Source organism: Galeopterus variegatus, unplaced genomic scaffold (assembly GCF_000696425.1).
Source record: "Galeopterus variegatus unplaced genomic scaffold, G_variegatus-3.0.2 Scaffold15540, whole genome shotgun sequence".
Taxonomy (NCBI): Eukaryota; Metazoa; Chordata; class Mammalia; order Dermoptera; family Cynocephalidae; genus Galeopterus; species Galeopterus variegatus.
In genome coordinates this window covers 17,418-24,491 of record NW_007741651.1, presented here as the reverse complement: position 1 = coordinate 24,491, position 7,074 = coordinate 17,418, and positions in this window count along the sequence as shown.

Genomic DNA, 7,074 nt, shown 5'->3' with positions numbered 1-7,074 from the left:
CGGGACCGGCAACGGGATCGCAAACCTTGGTGTTGCGGCCGCACCTCGCTCAGCCAGTGAGCGGGAACCGGTCCGTATGTGGGATACGAACCCTCAGCGGGAGCGCCACCGCGCTCCCAAACGGCGCACTGTAGCAGTGCACCACCGGGCCGGCCCTTGAGAGTCCCTTTTGAATATACTCAAGTCAATAGTATCTTCTGGGAGTGGAGGGGAGAGTAACAACAAGAAATTATCCCCTTTTTTCTTTTCCCATCTATTCTGTCCCCTTTTCCTCTCCAGAGGGAAATTACCAGCAAAATCTTATAAATCATCTACCGTTTTTCAGCCGTATGGTGAAGAAACACAGTAAAGTGGACATTCTTATTTTCTGTGACCAATGAACACAAATCAAGCCTCAGGCATTAATTTGTTGGGGTATGTGGAGTATACCAATATTTATGAAGCAAATGTATTTCACAGGGCCTCCAGAGCCCTGCAGTTTCAGGTTTAGCCTTGCTTCTTAAAAGTACATATAGAGTTATTGACCTCGCAGAGGACAGGAAACTTTCCCCAGGCTGGTCTCTGTTGTAAGATAGAGATATCTAACACAGCAAGGTTGCTGGCTCAAGGACAGACAAGTTACTTGACTGGTAAATAAAAATGCTGGGAAAGCATGTAGGGAAAGAGAATGTTTACTAAGATCAAGGTTTTGTTGGTGGATCGAGAACCTTTTGCAAATTGCATTATGGAATGTCACCTTGTTATTTCATTGATGCTACCAGCCTCTATTGTTAAACTATAACCCCACCTTTGTTCTTTTCTGTAACTTCCTGGTCTGGAGAATAAATGCAGGGCGAGAACCCCAGTTCGTGGTTAATTTCCCAAGGAAGGAGTGCCTCACCCTTGAGGGTTCCAGGAGATTACCCCTTCAGGGTCTTTCACTGCTCGGAAGAGATGGGCTTTGAGTCATCCTTTTGCAGCTCCATCACCCAGGGGAAGAGAGGTGACAAATCCATGTGAAGCAAAACAACACAGGGCACATGGAGAGACATATCTTTTAAGACATCTCCCAGTTCTTCCTTTCCCTAATTGTGTCTACCTGGGATTTGCTGCTGGGGTAAGTCGTTAAATTCATTTCTCAAAGCCCTCCTCTCTGTGAGCTGAAAGACAGATGACCATGAACACTGGTAGCTGATGGAGGAAGGAGACAGAGCACAGTGAGTTGTATCACACTTTGGGAAGCAGGAGTAGCTTTTTATCATCTTCTGGTGAGCAGATATAGAGACATAAACTGAGTGAAAGTGGGTGGAGGAAGGACTTCTATACCCATGAACAAGATGTGAAGAGAGAAGAACAAACATAAAGTGAGGTGGGTGTGTTTTATCGTATGTTGCTTGCTGACAACTGTTTTGGGGTCACTGTAGTGATGTGGATTTGTAGAAAGACTATTTTATGGCAAGTTAGTTTACAAAGTATTCTGCAAATGGGATTAAGTCATAAATATGTGAGAAAAGAGCCTTTAGAAATTGTAATAGTTACATTATTTTAAAATCTGAGGGAGGAGATTGTGATAGGAACAGTGAGAAAAGTGTTATTTTTAAATGTTAGTTGTGCTGAAGTGCAGTTGTTTCAAGAGAGATTGAGTAGGGAGTTAGGTACAGATGTTGGGGAAATTGTCTTTCGTTACTTGGAATTTTCCTGCTTGTCATATTGAGGATTGTTAAGAAATACTAGAGTACCTCAGAAAATATCTGTACATAATGTATTTTAGATTCATGTGCGATATGTATCTGTGCATGTGTTAGGTTTATAAAAAAGAACTGACTTTCTGGCTTCGTGGCAACTAATGCCATGATGTTATTTTTAATGTTTTCTTTTCCAGTGGTTTTTCCTCTCAAAATTGGCTTTAGGTACAGATGTTGGGGAAATTGTCTTTCGTTACTTGCAATTTTCCTGCTTGTCATATTAAGGATTGTTAAGAAATAATAGAGAACCTCTGAAAATATCTGTACATAATGTATTTTAGATTCATGTGCCATATGTATCTGTGTACGTGTTAGGTTTGCAGAAAAGAACTGACTTTCTGGCTTCATGGTAACTAATGCCATGATGTTATTTTTAATGTTTTCTTTTCCATTGTTTAAAAAAAAAAAAAATTGGCTTGGAGGACAAAAGCCATCGAGCTAGCCAGCTCTACTCCCTTAGCAGCTGGTCTGCATGGAACCCATCTGCTTATATCTTTTTCTTCTTACTGAAATTATGGTTTTGTGTTTGTTTGGTTTTTTTTCGCCTTAACTTTAATTGGTAACAAAGCTAATTATTTCAGGATCAGTTGTATGATGATAATGAAAAACAATATTAGGCTCGATTCTTTTTGTTGGTTTGTTTTAAGAGAAGCTGAAAAAATGTTACAAATTTTGGATAGCTACGTTTAGATCTTATGGTGATACACGTTTGTCTGGTATTTAATAATGAAATAGGTAAGATTTTTTGATATTACTTTATGATTAAGTATAGCAAACTCTTAAAATTACTCCTGTCCGTTAACTTCTCAGTTTATTATAGATCAGGTTTTATGTTGCCCACTGGGGATAACAGCAGAGAATAAAGCAGATATTGGGTTCTGCCTTCATGGAGTTTACAGTCTAATTTCATTGACCTCTGTACTTTTCATCTGTCATTTAGTTCTCCCAGTAATATCTGGAGGAGTCTGCTAGAGTCTCATGAAATGTGTACCAATTTGTGAATTGATGAATTGGCAAAACAAAAATCTATTTAAACATTTATATGCCTGATTAATTTTACTGCCTTTTTCCCCCCAAAAGTGGCAGTATATAACCAAGTTCTGACCCCCAAAATTCAAAACTACCTCTTCCCCCCAAAAAATGTTTTTCCTCTGTATTCAGCTCCTTACATTCCATTTCTTTTTTCCTCTGAGACTAGCTTTTGACTTCATGTTCTTATAAATTTAGAAATAAGGTCTCAAATAGAACATGGAATTGCTATATAAGTTCAGACCACTTCGAACTGTTGTGCTGTACCATTTTGGGCAGCATTTGAGTTTTTGGTTCCTTATCAGAAAACTGCATCTTGAAAATTCATGCAGTTTTGTCCAAATAGCAACCTTGGTATTTTTTCTTGGTGCTTTGGAGTTCTCAGTTGTTAGCTTATTTCTTTGATGTGTCATTTAGTTAGCCATATCAATAAATCCTTGGGGCTTGAGTAAATGAATAGCTTTCTAAATCCTTTTTCAAGGCAATATCTGGAAAGGAAATTTGGAGAGAAGATCCAACATATACCATGTTAAATGTGAGGAACTTTGAACTATACTGTGCATTGTATCTCAGGAAATTTTTGTGCTATGTTCCAGAGATATTTACATGAAACTTTTCTTCTATTAAGTGTGAAATCATTAGAAATTTTATTTGGAATCCAGAGAGACCTTTTTTTTTTCTTTTTAAATTTTAATAGGTTTTGTATATTACAGACTATTTTGGGAATTTTAGTAACTAAGCTGCAGATAATTTAAGTAAAATATAACATTTTCTGACTATTGGAAATGTGTAAAATTTTGCAGTTAACTTACTTGTGACTTTCTAGGAATTTTTTTGTCTTGAAAAACTGAAACTATACCTATTAAAGCACAACTCCCCATTTTCCCAAACCCCCAGCCCCTGGTAACTACCATTCTACTTTCTCTCTCTATGAATTTGGCTACTCTGGATACCTCATATAAGTGGAATCATACAGTAAAATTTCTGGATTGGTTCTAGGACTCTCCTGTGGATATCAAAATCTGTATATGCTGAAGTTTCTTATATAAAATGGTGTAATATTTGCATATGACCTAGGCACATCCTCCCATATACTTTAAATCCTCTCTAGATTACTTATAATACCTAAATGGTATGTAAATTGTTATCACATTGTATTGTTTAGGGAGTAATGACAAGAAGAAAAAGTCTGTGTATCTTCAGTACAAACACAATTTCTAAATATTTTCTCTTTTTTGGCAGCTGGCTGGTATGGGAATCTGGACCTTGACCTTGGTGTCGTAATGCTGCGCTCTAACCAACTGTGCTGACTGGCCAGCCGGCCCCACTAAATATTTTTGAACCCCATTTGGGTGAAGCTAGGGATATGGAGGGTTGACTGTATTTGTCTTCTTGTGATTGGCTTATTTCTTTTAGCTTAATGTCCTCAAGGTTCATCCATGTTGTTGCATGTATCAGAATTTCATTCCTTATTGAGGCTGAATAATATTCCATTGTGTATATATACACGTACCTCTAGAATAATTTCACTGCCAAATGAAGAGAGTAATACCTCAAAAATCAGAATTTCATTCCTTATTGAGGCTGAATAATATTCCATTGTGTATATATACACGTACCTATAGAATAATTTCACTGCCAAATGAAGAGAGTAATACCTCAAAAGGATAGTTGTGAGGATTAAATGATAAAAATAAATCTTCTAACATTGTATTTAATACATACAGTTACTGAAAAGGTAAATTTATTTTCTTTATTCAAATTTCCTTTAATGTTATCTTAATGTATAGAAGAAAAGAGTGCACAAAAACCAGAAAACCGTATTCTCGGTCCTGGCTCTACTATTGTGGTATTGTGGGCGGTCTTTCTTTAAAATGTGGATAATACGAAAGTGGTCTTTAAAAAGTTAATGGAAAGATTCATATTATCTTTTAATTCTATTTTTCCATGAACTTTTGAAGTACTCGTACTTGCCTGTGTTTCTCACATTATTATATATAGATTAAATGAGAAAATGTATGTGGAAAGTGTTTTGAGGTGTTAAAGGTGTTTTAACCTCTGACCTCTATGTGTTTCTTCGTATGAGGAAATGGGAAGGATAGGCACTTGTCTATGTATTCCTAAGTATTGCCTTTCCTTCCCTTAATTGCCTTTTCTGTTACTGTGTAAACACTAATACTTTACTGTCTTTTGCAGTCTCTTGATAGAGCACGAGTTTGGATAGTCAGATGGTTATGTGACCTTGACCTTGGTGTCGTAATGCTGCGCTCTAACCAACTGTGCTGACTGGCCAGCCGGCCCCACTAAATATTTTTGAACCCCATTTGGGTGAAGCTAGGGATATGGAGGGTTGACTGTATTTGTCTTCTTGTGATTGGCTTATTTCTTTTAGCTTAATGTCCTCAAGGTTCATCCATGTTGTTGCATGTATCAGAATTTCATTCCTTATTGAGGCTGAATAATATTCCATTGTGTATATATACACGTACCTATAGAATAATTTCACTGCCAAATGAAGAGAGTAATACCTCAAAGGGATAGTTGTGAGGATTAAATGATAAAAATAAATCTTCTAACATTGTATTTAATACATACAGTTACTGAAAAGGTAAATTTATTTTCTTTATTCAAATTTCCTTTAATGTTATCTTAATGTATAGAAGAAAAGAGTGCACAAAAACCAGAAAACCGTATTCTCGGTCCTGGCTCTACTATTGTGGTATTGTGGGCGGTCTTTCTTTAAAATGTGGATAATACGAAAGTGGTCTTTAAAAAGTTAATGGAAAGATTCATATTATCTTTTAATTCTATTTTTCCATGAACTTTTGAAGTACTCTCGTACTTGCCTGTGTTTCTCACATTATTATATATAGATTAAATGAGAAAATGTATGTGGAAAGTGTTTTGAGGTGTTAAAGGTGTTTTAACCTCTGACCTCTATGTGTTTCTTCGTATGAGGAAATGGGAAGGATAGGCACTTGTCTATGTATTCCTAAGTATTGCCTTTCCTTCCCTTAATTGCCTTTTCTGTTACTGTGTAAACACTAATACTTTACTGTCTTTTGCAGTCTCTTGATAGAGCACGAGTTTGGATAGTCAGATGGTTATGTATATAATCATGTATCTATCTTGTGTTTTTCTAAGGGTATCATAAGTGAAAAGAGCTATAAGGAGAGAGTATGAGTGAATGTAACATGAAAACTTTGGGAAATTGTATGTTTGCTCCATTTTTGAGGTCTACTTGACTTATATTTCTTTTCTATCACTGCTGAAGTCATCTCTGATTGATATCTAGCTTCCTACTCCTACTTTCACAGCATTCCAGTCTGCCTTCAAATTAATATGGTAAGGAAAATGGCATTTTATAAACTTAGAACACCTAAACAGAGAGAGATTATTTAAGTGACAGGGAGATTATATAGGAATTACCTGAGATTCAAAGGGATTTTCTTTTGTGATCATTTACTGATGAACATTATTAGTGGATGATGGGATAACTGGGCTAGCACTCTATCATTTGTTTGTTTGACAATCTTCTCTAAGATTTGCATCTTATCATTTATTTATTTTCTGTACCTTTAGTAAGAGTTACAAAGAAGATCATCCCCCCTCTTCCCACCAAGAGGGGTAGTTCTCACTTTCTCCTATCCTTCTTGTTAATGCTTTTGTCCCTCTACCACTTATTCCTTTTCAGTCTGATTTGTAACTATAATTCAGATCCACCATTTTTGGGGGTGGGGTGAGGGTGGCTAGCTAGCCAGTATGGGGATCTGAACCCTTGACGTTGGTGTTATTGGCACCACATTCTAATCAAGTGAGCTAATGGCCAGCCCCTCAGATCCACTTTTCTTTTTTTTTTTGACCAGTAAGGGGATCGCAACCCTCAGCATGGTGTCATTCTTACCACGCTCAGCCAGCAAGTGCACCGGCCATCCCTATACAGGATCTGAACCTGCTGCCTCAGCACCACCAGTGCCCCACTCTACCGAGTGAGCCACGGGGCCAGCCCCAGATCCACTTTTGATATGGACTTTGGGTAAAAGAAACAGAGTAAAATGTAATATAGATCCCAAATTGTGTTTATTTTTTATTTATTTTAATTTTTTATTTTAACATCTACTTTTATGTATTTATGGGGTAGTGTGTTGTTCCAATACATGCATATATTGCACAATGATTCACCTAGGGTAGATAGCACAGTTTTGTTTGTATCCATTAGTTCACCATTTCTCCTTCCCCCTGCATACTGCCCCCCCCCAACCTATGGTAACCATTATTCTACTCTCTACTTCTATGAGAACCCCTGTTTTTTTTTTTTTTT